Raw genomic sequence first — 19821 nt, 5'->3', positions numbered from 1 at the left:
GTGCATAGATTTTGTCAGCTGAAAAGGTGAATAACCTTACCGTAAGATGGCTTTGTTCAATTTTGTAGCACCCATTATTCTACACTGTCCTCTGACAGTAAAGATACATGATGAAACCTGGAAATTGTAGGCCACTTCATGAATCTCAGAAGCTACCTCAAGGTGAAAGCAGAAATTAATAAAATTCACCTTCAGCTTCTTTGACCGATTGAGAAAAAAGCTATTTTTTTATATTATAAATGAAAGTTCATTGTCATATACATAAATAACCTGTACAGGCACATTGAAAGTCTTACTTCCTGCACCTTCAGCGTTACATGAAACCCACTAATATAAATTGGGCATAATTAAGATGCCAGAAAGAGGGAAAAAAGATAATTATAAAAGGAATAGAAAATAAAATAAATAATAAATATTCACAATGGTCAATAGTACAAAAGGTATGTAGTGACAGATCTTTCGTGTTATTCCAGCAGTGTTATGGTTCAACTGACACATCAAGACTGAAGAGCCTTTATTTAATACCTGGTTTAGATCTTCCCAAAACTTTTCCACTTTCTCACATGCCCAAATTGCATGTACTGTTGTTCCCATTTCCTTCTTACAACAAAAACATCTGTCTGATACTGTTGGGTCCCATTTTTGGGACATGGTGTATAGCCTGTGTAACCAATTATAATGTATCATGAGTAACCTCGTGTTTATTGTATTTCTCATAGTTCTGGAGCATAGCTTTTCCCATGTTTCATTCTTTATCTTTATGTTTAGATCTTGTTCCCATTTTTGTTTGGGTTTACAGCTTGTTTCCTCGTTCCCTTTCTCTTGCAGTTTGATGTACATGTTTGTTATAAATCTTTTAATTATCAAATCACAAAAAGCAACATACCAAAAAATCCAGAGACCTTTCTTCTAAGTAATATAAGAAGTAAAAAACTTGGACTCGATTTGGATGGAGCACAAAAAAGATTTATTATGATAGCCTTAGCTGTAGCAAAAAAATGTATTATGTCAACCTGGAAATTAGAAGATAGCCTGAGAATACAGCAATGGTACATAGAAATGAATAAATGTATTCCATTGGAAAAAAGAACTAGCATTTAAGAAATAACATCACAGTATTCAAACAAATTTGAGAACCATACATGGAACACAACAGAGAAGTCCTACCGCGGACCTCCACCACCTAAAATGACTGAAGGAGAAGACGAAATTAACTGACCCAGTATGTAAAAGTAGATGACACAAATTTCTTATTTATTTTCATTGTGTGATGACATTGTTTAATGTATCATATATGTTGAACGTGGAGTGGGTGGGGAGGGGGTGAAGGAGGGAGGGAAGGGAGGGGGAAAAGGGGAGAAAATGACACTGTGTATATTCAAGAGGGAAATGTTTGTGTGTATTTTGGTTAGTATGGTTCATAGTGTGAAAAATAAAAAAAAATTAAAAAAAGACTGAAGAGCCTGAGCGTTCTTGAACCTAGAGGAGCTGGACTTCAGGCTTCTCTACTATCTGCCTGAAGGTATCAGTGCTAAGAGAGCATTGCCACAGTGATGGGGGTCTTTCATGATGCTTTGTGACATGATTTATTCAGCTTCAAATGTGACATTGTTTAGTGATAAAATAGTGATAGATTGCTCATTATCATCTCTGACATGGATGTGAGGAACTGGATTATTATTCATTGCAGGTGTTTTGGTTATATTTTGCTAGAAAATGTGCCAAATGTATGTTCCTACAGTTCTACATTATGTTACTTACTTTGACCCTAATTTACTTTCATCTGTCAACTTATCCGTTCTCAGTGTCATTTGAACATTATGACTGGACAAGGCTTGTAAAAAATGATAGATAAGCAATACATTCCAGGTTAATTGCCAGCGCCCATCAAATTTGGAGAGGATATCTTCTACATTGTTTGTGCAAGTTTAATTGATGGTGGTGCCTTTTGTAGAACTGAATGTCTTAGCATCCTTAGATATTTATTATTATACATCAGATGAGGTGATAATAATGTCAAGCAAAGCAAGGATAATGCCAAGCACTGCTCAGTATAACTAAGCCATGCTTGGGAAATGATGAATACAATTCCAAAGAGTTTAAACAATAAAAGGTTTTCCACCACCAAGCACCTAACTCATGTGAGACTCCTTTGTCTGCACTTTTAAAATGGGCACATATCCACTTATTTTGAATGAGGTTGCATCCCTATTAAAATAACAGAAGAAATGGCAGAGCAGTATTACGTGTTCATGTGCTATCATTGGTAGTACTGTTAGGTCTTAATGGATTTTTCTTTTGCTCAGTTTTCCGAGGCTGCCAACTATTGTCCATCCACAATTGCTATTGAGAAGATAGTTATTTACTGTCTCCTTGAATTGCTGCAGACCTCGTGACCACAGCACTATTATTTTGGGAATTCAGCAACTTTTTTCCCAGGGTAGCATGGCCAATTCAGATGATATCTGTTTAAGGTAATTGGAGAAAAGTTTAGGGGAGATGACAGAGGTAGGCTTTTTGTTCAGAGACTGGTAGGTACCTGGAATGAACTACTGGAGGTAGTGGTTGAGGCTGATACAATAGGGAGATTTAGAAGACTCTGAGATAAACTTTTAAGCCCTGCAAAAGGTAGGGGACACAGCCCAGGACAACACAGATATAACCCTTCCTACCATCAAGAACATATGCAGGGAATGCTGCAATCCGAGAGCAGCAGCAATCATCAAGGATCCACACCACCCAGCACATGCTCTGTTCTCGCTGCTACCATCAAGAAATAGATGCCATAAGACTCACACCACCAGGTTCAGGAACAGCTGCTACCCTTCTACCAGCAGACTCCTCAACAACAAACTCAATCAGGGAATCATTTAAGGACTTGTGGCAGCTCACCACAAGGCAGGCGAACCAGCCCCTCTTGTAAGTCACGTGGGTGGGGCAGCCGGCCAAAATGGCGCCGTCGGGGGTTTCCCTTCCTTCCAGCTCAGAAACCCGTGCTTGGGGACCACGTGATACCTGGATGATGTCAGCGCCCTCCAGCGCGGTTCTCAGCCAGGTCCAGGCTGGGAGTATAAGTGCAGCCCAGCAGCCTGCAATAAACTAGTCTGCTCACTGAGCTCAACCCGTCTGGTTGCGTGTGTTATTGCCGCCGCTACAGACTCTTATTTTTGCACTTCGTTGATTTTTTTTCTTATCTCTGCATTGCACAACCAGTTTGTTAACATTTCTTTATTTGTTTACATATGTACAAAACTCAAAACGGTCAACCAGTTTACCTATCTCGGCTGCACCATTTCATCGGATGCAAGGATCGATAACGAGATAGACAACAGACTCACCAAGGCAAATAGCGCCTTTGGAAGACTACACAAAAGAGTCTGGAAAAACAACCAACTGAAAAACCTCACAAAGATTAGCGTATACAGAGCCGTTGCAATACCCACACTCCTGTTCGGCTCCGAATCATGGGTCCTCTACCGGCATCACCTACGGCTCCTAGAACGCTTCCACCAGCGTTGTCTCCGCTCCATCCTCAACGTTCATTGGAGCGACTTCATCCCTAACATCGAAGTACTCGAGATGGCAGAGACCGACAGCATCGAATCCACGCTGCTGAAGATCCAACTGCGCTGGGTAGGTCACGTCTCCAGAATGGAGGACCATCGCCTTCCCAAGATCGTATTATATGGCGAGCTCTCCACTAGCCACCGTGACAGAGGTGCACCAAAGAAGAGGTACAAGGACTGCCTAAAGAAATCTCTTGGTGCCTGCCACATTGACCACCGCCAGTGGGCTGATATCGCCTCAAACCGTGCATCTTGGTGCCTCACATTTCGGCGGGCAGCAACCTCCTTTGAAGAAGACCACAGACCCCACCTCACTGACAAAAGACAAAGGAGGAAAAACCCAACACCCAACCCCAACCAACCAATTTTCCCCTGCAACCATTGCAACCGTGTCTGCCTGTCCCGCATCGGACTTGTCAGCCACAAACGAGCCTGCAGCTGACGTGGACATTTACCCCTCCATAAATCTTCGTCTGCGAAGCCAAGCCAAAGAGAGAGAGACATTGTGGTCCAAAGTCGGAGTACTGTTCTATGTTCTAAGTTGTTGATGCTGGAAATTCTTTGGCTTGGCTTCGCGGACGAAGATTTATGGAGGGGGTAAAATGTCCACGTCAGCTGCAGGCTCGTTTGTGGCTGACAAGTCCGATGCGGGACAGGCAGACACGGTTGCTGCGGTTGCAGGGGAAAATTGGTTGGTTGGGGTTGGGTGTTGGGTTTTTCCTCCTTTGCCTTTTGTCAGTGAGGTGGGCTCTGCGGTCTTCTTCAAAGGAGGTTGCTGCCCGCCAAACTGTGAGGCGCCAAGATGCACGGTTTGAGGCGTTATCAGCCCACTGGCGGTGGTCAATGTGGCAGGCACCAAGAGATTTCTTTAGGCAGTCCTTGTACCTTTTCTTTGGTGCACCTCTGTCACGGTGGCCAGTGGAGAGCTCGCCATATAACACGATCTTGGGAAGGCGATGGTCCTCCATTCTGGAGACGTGACCCATCCAGCGCAGCTGGATCTTCAGCAGCGTGGACTCGATGCTGTCGACCTCTGCCATCTCGAGCACCTCGACGCTAGGGATGAAAGCGCTCCAATGGATGTTGAGGATGGAGCGGAGACAACGCTGGTGGAAGTGTTCTAGGAGCCGTAGGTGGTGCCGGTAGAGGACCCATGATTCTTAGCCGAACAGGAGTGTGGGTATGACAACGGCTCTGTATACGCTTATCTTTGTGAGGTTTTTCAGTTGGTTGTTTTTCCAGACTCTTTTGTGTAGTCTTCCAAAGGCGCTATTTGCCTTGGCGAGTCTGTTGTCTATCTCATTGTCGATCCTTGCATCTGATGAAATGGTGCAGCCGAGATAGGTAAACTGGTTGACCGTTTTGAGTTTTGTGTGCCCGATGGAGATGTGGGGGGGCTGGTAATCATGGTGGGGAGCTGGCTGATGGAGGACCTCAGTTTTCTTCAGGCTGACTTCCAGGCCAAACATTTTGGCAGTTTCCGCAAAGCAGGACGTCAAGCGCTGAAGAGCTGGCTCTGAATGGGCAACTAAAGCGGCATCGTCTGCAAAGAGTAGTTCACGGACAAGTTTCTCCTGTGTCTTGGTGTGAGCTTGCAGGCGCCTCAGATTGCTGGAAATTAGAGTTTTAGTAATTCCATTAAATGTCAAAAGTAGATGGTTAGATTCTTTCCCTTTGGAAATGTTTATTGACTCACTCTTTTTATTGCCTGACCTATTGCTTACCAGGTTGGACCACATACTTAGGTGCTGTAATCTCATACTTATGGAAATGTGTGAACAAAATAAGTTTAAAAGCTGGATCTTTCACCTTGTGACATTCATTTTCTAATCACAACCAAGAATGTGGAATATCATTCATGTGGACTGTTATGAAATTTGCTCCCTCAATCTCTCTGTACAATACAATTTAGAGATCACAATACCCACAGAGAATTGTGTCCAGTGCTGGCTTCTCAGCTATTGGAAAGCGGTCAACTAGCTGCAAAGGTGGAGAAAAAATTCACTAGGATTTCACTGGGACTTAGAGGGCTTAATTTATAAGGAGGAGTTAGATAGGGTGTGCCTTTTTGCCCTGGAGCATAGAAGGTTGAAAGGTGACTATGTAAAATGAGGTGGTTTTCACAGAATAGGGGAGTTAAAAACTGGAGGTCATATGTTTAAGGTGAGAGAGGTAAGATTTAAAGGTGATCTGATGACCAACTCTTTTTTTTAAACAGAGGGTGGTGGGTATATGGAACAAGCTGCCAGAGGAAGTGGGTGGGGACAATTACAATATTGAAGGGACATTTAAGTTTTAGAGGGACATGGGCCAAATACAGCCAAATGGGACTAGCTTTGGTAAACAACTTGGCTGGCATGAACAAGTTGGCATGAACGGTCTGTTTCTGTACTGTAAAGCTCATTGTCTTTATGACTCTACCCATCTAACTCTTCTTTTGGCAAAGGATACCTCAGCATGGTTCACCTGATGCGGATTTAGATTTGCAGACTTCAAAATATGCCTCACAATATTAAACAAAATAAGAGCACAATTGGATAGTGAAAGGGGAATGGATTGGGGTATTACTATAGATTGAGGACTGATTAACAGTTAGAAATAAATGGGGCCTTTTTAACAATCTTTATTAATGCTTCAGATAAAGGGAACAAGTCTAACATAATATGGAAAATTGTAGGTTATCACTTTGAGAGGAGAAATAGAAAGATAGAATATTGAGAATTGGAAAGCTCTCTGAAGTTAACTGTAGGTATGCCAAACCATTGGAAGGCAAGTGGAAAGTTGGATTTTTATGCGAGATTTGAGTGCTCGAGGTGAGGATCTACATCAAGGATCCACACCACCCAGCACACACTCTGTTTTTGCTGTTACCATCCAGAAAGAGGTATTGGTGCCACAAGATTTATGCCATCAGATTCAAGAACAGCTGCTACCCCTCCACCATCAGACTCCTCAACAACAAACTCAATCAGGGACTTATTTAAGGACTCTTACCTTTGCACTTTATTGACTTTACTCTCTCTATCTATTGTACAGTCAGTTTGTTTGCATTTCTTTATTTGTTTATGTGTGTACATTGAGTCAGTTTTTTTTTTGCATGGTCAATAAATGATAATGCTGCCTTGCCCACAGGGAAAAGAATCTGAGGATCATATGTGCTGTTGTGTATGTACTCTGACAATAAATCTGAACTAAATCTAAAATAAATCAGATGTATTTTTCCAATTATATAGTGGTACGTGCACAGATGTAGATTCCCTGCTCAGGGAAAGGAATTGAGTAAAGCAAAAACTCACTCAATTTATTTCTCGGATAAGAGGTTTGTTGGATGAGAAGGGGACCATTTCTACACTTTTTCTAGTTTTAAATTATGAGGTAATCTTATTAAAGTGTACAAACCTTGGAAAGGAAATTAAAGAAAAAAACTTATTGAAGAAGGGCTCAGGTGTGAAATGTTGGTTATATATCTTTACCTCCTATGGACGCTATGTGACCTGCTGAGTTCCTCCAGCATTTTTGTGTTTTTACTTTTTCATTTTCCCCACATTTTTAAAAAAATTCAAGCATCTTCAGGGACTTGGTTGGTGTGTCTAGGATCAGGAATCACAGTTTTCAAAAAAGGGATCTGCCACAAAGATAAGACGTTTCCATCCAAAGACTCATGAATCTTTGGAATTGTCTACCCAAGAAGGCTGTGGAGATTTAGTTGCTGAGTACATTTCAGAGAGATATAGTCAAATTTTAAGTGAATTGGGGGGATATAGGAATGGTGGTGGAAAATGGTTCTCTGGTTAAAGTATCAGCCATGATCTTATGGAATAGCACAACATGCACAAAAGGCTGAATGACCTGTTCCTGTTTCTATTTCTACTCTTATTCAAGATGATGCTTATTTAACTTAATAAAGTTATGGTAAGCACACTTAATCCATTTAGCTCTTGCAGTTCTCAGTTGTCTATCATTTAATTTGGAAATTAATTGGAAGGTAAAAAGGGCAATAAGTGAAATTTTCGGTGTGCTGGCTTTGACAACATAGGAATATAGAGCAGTGGACTTGACACTGTTTCCTGATTCTATAAACCTCTCTAATGCCTTGCTATTTTGAAGTTTCATGAAGAATATCTGTTTAAAATGTTTTATTCTGAACAGTTGCTATCCTCAGTTAAATCAGGCCCGGAAATCAGTACAGTGGCCCAAGCTTTAGAGAATTAGTGATGACATAAGGTCACTACAATATCTTCAATCTTATCTTTGACGTCCCTCCATCCAGACACACCAGAGATGAAAGCAACTGTCTTAAGATCTCATGGAACTTCAGAATAGAACCAAATTGGAGAGATATGCAGAATCAGAGGACAGGGTTCAAGTCCACTACCCTCCATCCCTGTAGCGTCAAAGCCTTAAATTTATGAGTTTCCCTCTTCTTCACACCCACGTTTGAAAAGTAGGCAGGGCACCAGAAACGGGGAGAACACTCCTGATTGAGCAGGAGAAGCATAGGAGACATCCCTACAGAACAGTGGCCATCAGCAGCTGAAGGACCCACACAGGATGCGGGCTGTTGGTGACTTGCAGTTGAAGGACTCATACTGGCTGCGGACTGCTGGAGATTGACTCATGGGAACCAGGTATCAGAACTGGAATTCAAGAGGGTGCTGAGGGCAAGAAAGGCTCCCGAAGGGCCACAGTTGCTGAAAGCTTCCTAGCCGTATTAGAGATTTGGATCTGGAGCTCTGGTTGCCACTCGATGGAACAGGAGCCTATGTGGCTACAGTGGCCGTGGGAGTGCTGGAGGTGAATCCACAGACACTCAGTGTCTCTGAAGGAACTCTCTTTTGCTTTCCTTTCCCTTACTGTAAAGGGATTCCAGGCACTTTTAATGGTGAATCTTTGATTGCCTTATGGCAGGCAAAAAGTTGGGTAAATATATCACTGATAATGAAGCTGCTGAGGCAGATTCCCAACACTAGACTCCACGAACTGCAATCCACTCAGGTCGATTCTGAAGCAGGCATCATATTTTGAGAATTCCGATTGTATCATCATGGCCCATGCATTTCATTCTTCAATGAAAACCCCGAAAGTGCGGTCAGACATAGGCTGCGTACTTCTAACTTCTGTGTTCATCCATGCATAAGATCATCAAGCACTTTGGAGACCTAGAAAGACCAAACTGGCAAATTGTGGATTCTTGCAACTCATAACTTATCCTAGTTTGTTTTTTAACTGTGTATTGTCTCGGGTATTAAGTTACATCTATATATCCATCGAGATAGACTTTGAAGACAATTAAACAAAATGTGTTGTTGGAAATTTAACAGATTAGTTACTGGGGTGGTAAATAATATTCACTTTTATGGCTAATTGGCTCACTTCTACTTTGAAAAATGGTGCAGCTGGATGAGTGATGCTGTAGTTAGACATCTACTACAGCTGCGTTTTGAATCAGCCTTTCTAGTGTTGAAGTTGCCTGGCCAAGTTATAAAATCCACCGAGCTTTAATGGAACTTGGACTAAGGTTTTTTGGGTTTTCGATGTGACTACCTTCTATTTATATACATAAAGATCATTTCTTTCTGAGAAGGATCCAGGGTCTGATGTGGAACAAATTGGATTTCATATTTTCAAGCAATTTAAAAATATTACAGTGATAATAATCTCAGCAGTTCCAGCTGCCTTCTACTTACAATTGTTGAAATGACTTTAAGTTTGTACTTTACATTGGTGTGTTACATGCAACAGGGTGTTCAGTAATTGTTTTTTCATCTGTCTCTGTAATAGCAATTTAATAAATATATACTGCTTATTGTTACCTATAGAATTAGTAAAGTTAATCTGGTAGGTTTAATCCCTATCACCAGAAGTACTTCTGAGTTTGCAGACACCCAGGAGCATCAGCTGAGTATAATGGTTTCAATACATGCCGTTTCCTCGTTCACTTGGTCTCCTATTAACTGATTTCCTTCTCTCGCTGAGAAGCCAAAGGTGGTTGTGTTTCTGGCTTAAGAGTAATTTCAGTACCCTTCGTTTGGTAGGAATTTCCTAATGTTTCCAACTAAGGTGCATCATTAATCTCTGTAATTTTGGATCTTTAATGATCTTGTCAGTGTGCCACAAAACTAGTCTTCAAATACATATCTGCCATTTTGGCCTGCACAGTTAACCAATGGTGAAAAATAGAGACTGTGATACATAGATAATATTACTATTAGTAGCTATCTTCTGTCACATGAGCACGTACATACACCAGGAAAGCAAAGAATTGCTTAGTATGTTTAGAAACTGGTAAATATGTACTATCACTGGTCAAAAAACAAATTTCAATGTGGCCTCTGGATTGTACTGTTTCGTTTCAACAGCATGTGAGCTAGAATAGTTCAGATTCCTTTTGGCCATACAGCTGCATTATTGAAAAGTTAAAGAAAGAAATCCCAAGTGAAGAAAGAGATTCCAGACATGGTTCATAGCCAGAATTTTCGTGGAAGAGTATTCCATATGTTCCAGTGTTCTTAAAAAGGCTTTGTCCAAACTGCAGACATTCTATCCTCTTCCGTTGACTTTTCTGAAGATCACAGTGGTATAACGTAGATAATAGAAAATTCTCTAACCGTACGTGGTTCATGGTTCAGCCTAAACAGCTCAGTCATAAACTCGAAGGAACTAAATGGAGTCATGACCCCTCCAAAGTCCTGTAAGGAAAATAACAAAATTGTTGTGAGTATCTCCACTCAGAGAAAAATTCATCACGATGTCCAGCTCAATCTGAAAATTCTCCTTTTCACAAGCATGCCTGATGTAAATGATCACTTTTATCCTCTTTCAAAATTGCAGTAATTCTTTTTAATTTATTTGTTCTGAGATCTGGATTGATGAGTACTGATTGGTGAAAAAAGTTGACAAATTCTTAAAAGACAAGATTATTTCAAACCTACTGAGATTGGATCAAATCGTTCTCTCGCAATCCAAAGAATGATGTCCCAGTAGATTGTGCTCTGAGAAACAGGAACATTAAGGTTATATCCATAGATTATATCCTTTGAATGAGACACTAAAGTGAGTCATGTTTGTTCCGTTTTGTGGCCAATTTGTAACAGAGCATGGAGATCTTCAGATGTCCTGATCAACTATAGTCCCTTAGCCAACACAACCAAAATTCAGATCAGTAGTTCACTGGCTTTATGTAAATCTCTCCGTAAGTGATCCTTGTGTAGAGACAATGTTTACAGCCATCTATTAGCAAACCTTGGAATACTCTTCTCATAATCCTGTGATAAAAGTTTTAAAGTTTATAAAAGTCTGGGCTATAAATTTTAGCCCCAAAGACATTGCTGTTGCAATCACATTTTTTGTTCCAGACCTGCAGCAGTGAGTTTCAATGGCCTTGGGTACCAACTAAAACATGTAGCCCTTTACTAAGGTCAGATCAGGGATATGGCTGAGGGTTGAAGCTGGGTATGGTGTGAACAGTCATTTAAGTGGCTACATTTGGAGTCATTGCTTGATTGGGATCCTATAAAAGGTTTGACAATGAGATAGGAGTTGGAATTTGGGGAGTTGGGGTTCTGGGATCACAGAGGGTTGGGGCTGCATCTGATGAGAAGGTGGAGCCTGAGCAAATGAGAGACTAGAAGGAGAATGGATGAGGAGCTTGGTACGGTGATGGGTGGAGGGTGAAGAATAAACGACTCCTCCTCCAATGCTGCACTCTGGGGACTTTGTTGATCTAGAAATGCCAATGCCAATGATGGTCACTCCAGAGACAGTTTGGTTTAATTTTCATCTAGAAGAAGAGTTGCATAAAGAACAACATCAGGGTAATTAAGAAGGCATGTGGTCTGCTGGCCTTCATAAATCAAAGTATAGGAGTATAGGAGCTGGGAAGTGATGCTGCGGCTGTTTAAGGCATTGGTGAGGCCAGGTTTGGAGTACTGTGCTCAGTTCTGGTCTCCTAATTATAGAAAGGATATAGATAAGGTGGAGAGGGTGCAGAGAAGATTTACAAGGATGTTGCCTGGCTAACAGCATCTGGCTTACAGGGAGAGATTAAGGAGACTGGGACTTTATTCATGGGAACGTAGACGACTAAGAGGGGACTTGATAGAGGTATTTAAAATTATGAAAGGAATAGATAGACTAGACATAAACAGACTCTTTCCCCCAAGGGCAGGGGAGGTTGTAACAAGAGGGCATGAATTAAGGGTAAGGGGGGAAAACTTTAGGAGAAATATTAGAGGATGCTTTTTCACTCAGTGAGTGGTGGCAGAATGGAATGAACTTCCAAAGGAGATAGTTGCAGCAGGGTCCTTTCTGTCATTTAAGAGAATGTTCGATATGTACTTGGATATGAGGGGATTGGAGGGTTATAGGCGGAGAGTGTAATTGTTCAAGTGAACCGGCGCGGACTCGAAGGGCCGATATTGCCTGTTACTGCGCTGTAAACTGTTATATGGTTATTAAACCAAATATAATTCACACTGGAAAGTGCCTGGTTAGATTTCTGGTGTGTCTCAGAATAAGCTGTAAATGGTATCACATTTCATTCTATGACAAGTACATTTCAATTGCAGAATGCTAAAACGAATAGCAGTCTGGCTTGTGGGGCTTCTGCCTTTTCTATGATGTTTTACATCAATCATGCTTAATCTGTGATATTTTGGACCATTTGCCTCAATATTGTTGGTGTGGTAAAATAGAATTTGATGTAAAACTGGTACAGAAGTTGATGAACAACTGGTACTTAGTGATATGAAAATGCTAAAGCACTATCCACATGCAGGTTACACTTTTTAAGTAACTACATGTGTAATAGGATTTTCCTTGAGTATTCTATATTCATAATTGAAACTGCTTGTGAAAGAGTAAAATGGAGACTAACTAGTCTAAGTAATCAAAACAATGAGAATTACTGAATTACTGGTTCACTAATCTTTCAGAGGGGGTATATCTCCCATTAGTACTGGGTCTGGTCTCTTTTGACTCCAGATTCACTCCATATAATCAGCCCTCTGAAATGGCCTAGCAAACCACTAATGACTGTTGTAGTGGTTCACAGCACCGAAACAGGCCCCACTGCCCACCAACATCCATCCTAACATCTTTGCCCACTTATATTAATTCCATTTTCCTCCTACTTTGGGTCCCTATCCTTCTATAACTTACATATTTAAGTGCCTGTTTCAATGGCACATGATCCAGTGGAGGGGGTAGTCAGGTTCCTCAGAGTTCCAGCATGAACTAGGGTAAAAGCATAAAAATCAACCAGTAAAGTACAAGGAAGGTGGGGTAAAAAGTTCCTAATAGAAAAATTAGCTTCAGAAGAATGGGCAAAAAGGAGAATAAAATTATTTTTAATGAAAAGATGGCCAAAACATCCAATGAACGCCAAGAGAGCCAGCCTCGTGAGAGGGAAGTGGGGAGAAGCAACAGCCTACCTAGAGAACCTGCGAGGACAGGAGACAGTGGGACACATTCGATGGTGAATCCAGGCATTGATGCAGATATCATGGAGGAGGAGTTGATGCTGGAGCATCCGGTCGAAGCATGAGGTTTGTGGCAGGAATGGGTAGAGAGTGGCAGTGAAGAGAAGGCTGCGCCCGCAACCCCTGTGGAACAAAGGAACCAGTGAGGCAGTGGCAACAGTGGAGAAGGGAGCTGCGTCAGCAGTGAGAATGCCAACGGCAGAGGGGAGGTTAGCGACGGCAGCAGTGGCAATGAAGGCCATGGTAAAGGTGAGCTCTGTGAGTGGCAGAAAACACAAGATGGGCCACGAGGAGCTCGTGAGACTGAGGAGATGGGACCCCGACCCCGCACCGAGAGGCGGGGCAGAGGATCAGGCGGCACTGTGTCTGCAACTCAGGGAAGGCTGCGAGGAGGCAGGGGGAGTAAGGATGTCAACGGTGGTGAGGGAGCCAGCGACGATGGCAGCGGGAAAGTCATTAGAGGTAGTGGTAGAGCATCGGGAAGGAATGCCCCACCCTGGACAGTTGAAAAGCAGAGGGAGGGGAGGAGAGAAGGGGACTGAGATCCCCCATTGGACAGTATCAGGACAATGATGGTGGCAGTGGGGGAAGACTCTGAGCAGAGGTTGAAAAATGTTTGGAAAAATGTAATGAAAAATTTGTCAGAAGAGATGGGGGAACTTAGGAGGGCAATGGGGAGGTGCCTGGAAGTGTACACTGGGTAAAGGAGAGGGTTGATAAGGTGGAGTAAATTATAGATCAGTTGGAGGGTGATAGGAACATAGGGATGAAGGATAGGAAAAGGTTTTGGAACAAGTTAAGACATGTTAGAGAATTATAATAGATAAAATAATATTAAAATAGTGTGGCTCGTGGAGGGGAGAAATCCCATTATGTTTTTAAAGGGGTGGATCCCCGAAATATTGGAAATGGGGAGAGGGGAGAAGAACTGCAAATAGAAGAAGCTTATCTGTCCTCCTTACCTAAACCAGAGCCGGGATAGAAACCCCGCTCAATCCTTGTGAAACTGTGGCATTACCAAGACCAGGAATGGATCCTGCATGCAACGACGGTGGTGGGGGGGGGGGAGGGGGGGTTGGGAGGGGTGCGGGGGATGGTGAGACAACAGGGTGGTCCCCTAGAAGTAGAAAGGAGGAAAATCTTTTTTCCAGATATAAGTGCGGAGCTGGTACGAAGGAGAAGGGAATTTGATGCAGCTAAGAAGCAATTTAAAAATGAGGGTGTTGGTTTTGCTTTAATATATCTGGCAACTTTAAGGTAGGGGGGTGGAGAGAAAGCATTTCCTGGAACCCAAGGAGATAGTGAGGTATGACAATACGTTAGCTTCAGCCCAGACAGGTCCACAAGAAAGATAGTGGGGGGAAAGGCCATTAACAGGAAGAGACCTGGTTGGTAACACTATATATGTTGGAAGGGATAGTTACACTTGTTTATGATGAATGTTATAATGTTATGAAGGAAGGTGCACGTGGAACTTTGAGGGTGATGAAGGATTGATGGGTGCCACCGGCACGCTCCAAACTGAGGGAGTGGTTGGCGATGATGTTTGGGATAGGGGCACTGGGATGGGTAGGAGTCGTTGGAGGGATGAGGGAAGGATCATTTTGGGGTTTTTATTGTATTTTTTTTGAATTATTGGTTTTGGTTTTGTTAGTTTGTTTAGTCTGTTAAGGTTTTGTTTTACACAAATACGTCTTTGCAGGAAGCCGAGACAAGGTTAAAGGGACAGAAGGTAAGTGTGGGGGGGATGGGTGGAGGGAGGGGGTGAATGAAGATAGAAAGGCACTGGGGTAATGGATTAATCAATTAAATTGTACATTTTAATGTCAACGGATTAAATGGAATGATAAAAAGCAAAAGGATCTTGGGACACTTAAAGAAGCTCTAGGCTGATGCAGTCTTCCTGCAAGAAACACACCTTACAAGTCAGGACCATTCCAAATTGAAGAGGGGATAGGTGGACCAGGTGGCAGCATCCTCCTTTGGTTCCAGAGCCAGGGGAGGGGCAATCCTGATGGGCAAGAAAGTTCCTGTTTCGATCCAGGTGGTAGTGGCTGACCTAGCAGGGAAAGTTGTGATGATGCACTGTCAAATATACTCAGAGTCCTGGACATTTATGAATATATATGCCCCGAATTTCGATGATGAATGATTTATACAAGAGATATTCTTAAAGGTAGCAGAGGGTAGTGGAAATATACTGATTGGAGAAGATTTAAATTTTTGTCTGGATCCAGCTATAGATAAATCCACACTGGCCTTCATGAAAGAACTGAACCTCATAGATGCTTGGAGAAGGCTGAATCTGAGATAAAGGGATTACTCCTTCTACTTGAGGAACCCCAACTCCTACACTAGAATTGATATTTTTGGCATCAGCCCAATTGGAAGGTAGGATAGTGGAGTCCAAGTACAAGGCATGGCTGTTGTTGGATCATTTGCCATTGACCTTGTCCATCATAATGCCAGATAAGCAAGCTACGGCATACAGATGGCACCTAAAATCACTGCTGTTGGGAAAGCCAGATTTTGTAGAATTGTTGGAACTCAGATAGAACTGTTCTGTGAGACGCTGAAGGCTTATTTAAGGGGCAAGATAATTGGATATACTGTTACAAACCGCACATAACTGTATATCCAATTAATAGACAGTGTTTAATTTTAAAACACAATTTTTTATTTTTAACTCTTAAACTATAGTCTTAACTTCTTAAACTATCCTTAACACTAAATCTGTCCCCAACTCTGTGTGTGTGTGTGTGTGTGTGTGTGTGTGTGTGTGTGTGTGTGTGTATATATATGTGTGTGTGTGTGTGTGTGTGTGTGTGTGTGTGTGTGTGTGTGTGTGTTGCAATCCAGGTCAAAATCTAGAAAGATATTTCAAATTTAAGTCTTTTAAATTCAGTGTTGAACCATAGGACTTTGAAATTTGATGCCCAGATTCAATGATGAACTGCTGGGAAGACTGGAGTTGTCGCTGCTACAGACTCGCGAATGCTCCTTGTGTTGCCTTTGAAGAAATGTCCATCCACACGAGCTGTAGTCATAACACACTCTTTGTCCTTTTGTAAGCAAACTCGAAGTGGACAGCTTCCATAAAGCTTCCAAGACCCTGGTACTGGTTTCTCCAAGTCATCTTCACTGTTAGTCACAATCAAAATGAAGCACTTTGCTTCCCAAAAGACCCTTCTGGCACAGGTCAATCCACTGAAAAGGCCCAGTCATTCACAGAGCCGGCTTTGCTCTGAATTCCACAAAAATGGCTGGCCTCAAGAGCTGCTTCAAAAAGTTGTTTTCTCTTCAGCCGTCAGAACAGTTCTCCCTTGCAAAATCACAATGTCTTTGCAAATGTATCAAATTTGGAACAGATTGTGACAACCCAATGTATCAGTTCTTCCAATGTATCAAATTGCATTATGATGGTGCTTGTGTTAAATGTTAACTGTAACCATTTAATTCTTCCTGTCTATGCTATCCCTTACAGTGATAAATCCCATTTTACTAAAACGGGAGCTTGTAATAATACCACAGGGATTTAAAAAAAGGGTATATAAGGGAAATTCATGATTTGGAACAGGACATTGCTCAACTGGAAAATGATTACCAGAGATTGGGGTCGGAAGATAAATACGGGGATTTAATCAATAAAAAACTCAAATACAATACATTGCAAAGAAATAAAATGAAAATGTTGATTCTAAAATGTAGGCAACAGTATTATGAGTTGGGGAAAAGGCCCACAAAGTCTCGTCCTGGCAGGTGGAGGGCAGAAGAAGTCTTGAGGACAATTAATGTGATTCAAGCAGGGGAAGGCAAGATTTCATATAAGAGAAAATAAATAAACAATACATTTTGTAAGTTCTATAAATCTGGTGGGGGGGGGGGGGTCCCTGCTAAAATAGATGATTTTTTGCTTCCATTCCAACTGCCAAATTTCGATCAGGAAGAGAGAGAGAGGGGGGTTGTGATGCCCCCATCTCTAGAGAAGAGATTGAACATGCTCTGAGCACTCGATTGGCGGGTAAATCCCCGGAAGAGAATTGGTTCCCCGCCAAATTTTATAGACAATCAAAGACCTTTTGATGCCCCTTCTTATGAAGGTGGTGGATCAAGTGGTGGAAACACATACTCTCCAGGAATCTTTCTAAAGATAGGGATCCATTGAAGTTCACCTCCTATAGGCCTATATCACTATTGAACGCAGATTATAACATTTTAGCAAAAACATTGGCCAATAGGTTGGTGAAACATTTGACAAAACTAACGAACCCAGATCAGGCTGGGTTCGTGTGGAAAAGGCAATCTGCATATAACATAGCTATATTGCTTAATATAACCCCACTAACTGTCTGGAAAACATAAAATTCTGGATGGCCCACAACTTCCTCCAACTTAATGAGACAAAATCATTAATCAAACTAAGAACAGAGTACCAGTCTTCATCTGAAAATATTATATTGAGATCACGCTCCCAATTATTCTTATTCGCAGCCATTGAGGCCAATCTTAAATCTAATAAATCATTATAAATATATGATATTAATCCACTGTGAACAAACTGTAAATGAAAAAAAGTATGAAACTTATTTGAATTTGCGGTTTGAGAAAAATCATGTAATTTTGACTGAACAAAATGCCTAACTTGTGAATATCTAAAAAAATGTCTATTAGAAAGATTAAATTTAACTGAAAATTGTTCAAAAGAGTCAAGTTATCTCAAATAAAAAGATTTTTATATCTTTTGATACCTAATCTGTACCATTCTTTAAAGTCTGCATCTAATACAGAAGGCTTAAAAAGATGGTTATCTATAATGGGACTCGCAAGAGAAAAACTATTATAACCAAAAAATTTCTTAAATTGATCCCATATTCTCAACCTATTTCTCATTATCGGATTATGTGTCAAAAGGAAAAGGGTAAAATGGAATGTAAAATTGCCAACATAGATAATTTTTTAGAAAACTTCAGTTCCATTTCTACCAAGAAGGATGATTCACTAATTTATCAAAATATAATAAAAAAAAGTAAATTACGTATATAAATTGCCCAATAATAAAATCAAAAATTTGGAAGTGATAATCCCCCGATCCTTTTAGTTTTTTAAAGATGGGCTTTGTAAAAAAAATTGTGATTTATATATATGAGGAAATAACCAAATCTAATGAGTTAAAGAAAGATTTGGGAATTAAAATTGGTAAGGCTTGAAAAAAATACTTAAGTTTCAGTGAGATGTTCATTTTAATCAAATTGATACATCTAATTATGATAATAGATAATACCAATAATAATACTTTAATCTGATTAAGTAATACTAAGAAATTTTCTTTCAATAACTTTTTATAATTTTTCATAATTGTAATACCTAGGTATTGAAATTGGTCTTTCACTACTTTGAACAGAAAATCAGGATACATTGAAAAAGATCCCTTTACTCTTGTGTATTGGTCGTCTTTCGGTTCGAAGAAGATACATTGTTGTGCTGTTCATTTGCGGACACAAAGGTGACTTTGCAGTCCCCAGTCTGGAAGCGCTGAGTCTATCACATTGTGGGCCCTGGAAGTCCATTGTTCTAATAACATGGCCTGCTGATTTGTAATGCTGTTACATCAGTTTTTGGCAGCGCCTGTCTTAAAAACTGTAGGCTTCATAGCACAGGGCTTGCCAACAGTCAGTACTCACAGCTTCTAGTTCACTTGGATGGATGCCACAGTAGCATAGGGTTTCCTTCACAGTGTCTTTATGCCACTTGTGTGGATAACCTTGAGGTCTCCTTCTGGTCTTCAATTCATCATAGAGCAGCTGGCAACACATATGGTGGCCCTCCATTCTGATAACGGGTCCCACTCACTGCATCTGGGCTCTGATGCTCAGGGAGTCAATGCTAGTGAACCTTGCGCAACCCAAACCCTCCAGGTTGGAGACACAGCCTTGTCAACAGATGCCAAAGATGGAATAGATGGCGTGCATGAGGAACTTCTCCAGTTGTTTGATGTGACATCGGTATAGAGTCCAGGTCTCACATCCATATAAGAGAGAAGGAATGATCATAGCTCTGTAGACTTTCAGCTTTGTGGAGATGTGGGCGTTGCGTTGATTGAGCACTTTGATACGCAGCCTTCCCAGAGCTTCGCTGGCTTTACTGATCCTGGAGTCACATAGGAGCATCTGGGTTCCCATGCCGATAGTGACATCCTCTAGCCTGACCCCTGAAACCACTGTCCTGTACGTGGGAATCTCATGGTATGTCTGCTGAGCCTTGGCCAGCAGACATACCAGATGTAATCTATCCCTTCAGACAGAGACTGGATGGATTGGATTGCCAGTCGTGATGGGCATCAGCCATTATGTTGGCCTTCCCATCAATATGTTCAATGTCCGTGGTGAGCTCAGACATGTAGGACAGGGCAGGTGCCTTTTCTGCCTGGCTGACGACGGGTCTGACACTTTATTGAAGGCAAAGGTTAATGGCTTGTGAAAACTTTAAATTGCCTCCCCTTCAAAAAGTACCTGAAGTGCCAAGAGTTTGCTGTCAAAGGCTCTATATTTAAGTTCAAGTGGTTGGAGGTGTCAGCTAAAGTACGCCAGGGCTGCCACTGCCCCTTAATCAATTGTTCAAGTGCACTCCTGACCGCTGTGTTGGTAGCATCTACTGTAAGGGCGGTGTAAGGATCTGTCCTGGGGTGTAACAGAAGCATGGCATTGGCCAGAGTAACTTTTGCCTTCTGGAATGCCTCCGATACTTCCCTGTCCCAGGTGATCTCTTTTTCTTTCCCT

The 19821-nt window shown here is 41.5% G+C and overlaps 1 protein-coding gene and 1 long non-coding RNA gene across 2 annotated transcripts in view; one reads left to right on the top strand and one right to left on the bottom strand.

Annotated features, from left to right (window-relative positions):
• The window catches only part of wdr27 (WD repeat domain 27), a 671431-nt gene that overhangs the window by 394131 nt on the left and 257479 nt on the right, over positions 1–19821 (top strand). The gene's annotated exons all lie outside the window — the stretch shown is intronic.
• Positions 9612–19821, bottom strand: part of LOC138760341 (uncharacterized) — a 32038-nt gene continuing 21828 nt past the window's right edge. The window contains exons 3-5 of the long non-coding RNA XR_011355547.1: positions 14964–15104; positions 12726–12800; positions 9612–10255 (exon numbers count right to left, since the gene is read on the bottom strand). This is a non-coding gene — a long non-coding RNA (uncharacterized lncRNA). The remainder of the gene's footprint in view (positions 10256–12725; positions 12801–14963; positions 15105–19821) is intronic.

This window comes from Narcine bancroftii, chromosome 4 (genome assembly GCF_036971445.1).
Source record: "Narcine bancroftii isolate sNarBan1 chromosome 4, sNarBan1.hap1, whole genome shotgun sequence".
NCBI lineage: Eukaryota > Metazoa > Chordata > Chondrichthyes > Torpediniformes > Narcinidae > Narcine > Narcine bancroftii.
The sequence above is the reverse complement of the archived record's forward strand: the minus strand, read 5'-3'. Positions and strand labels throughout refer to the sequence as shown.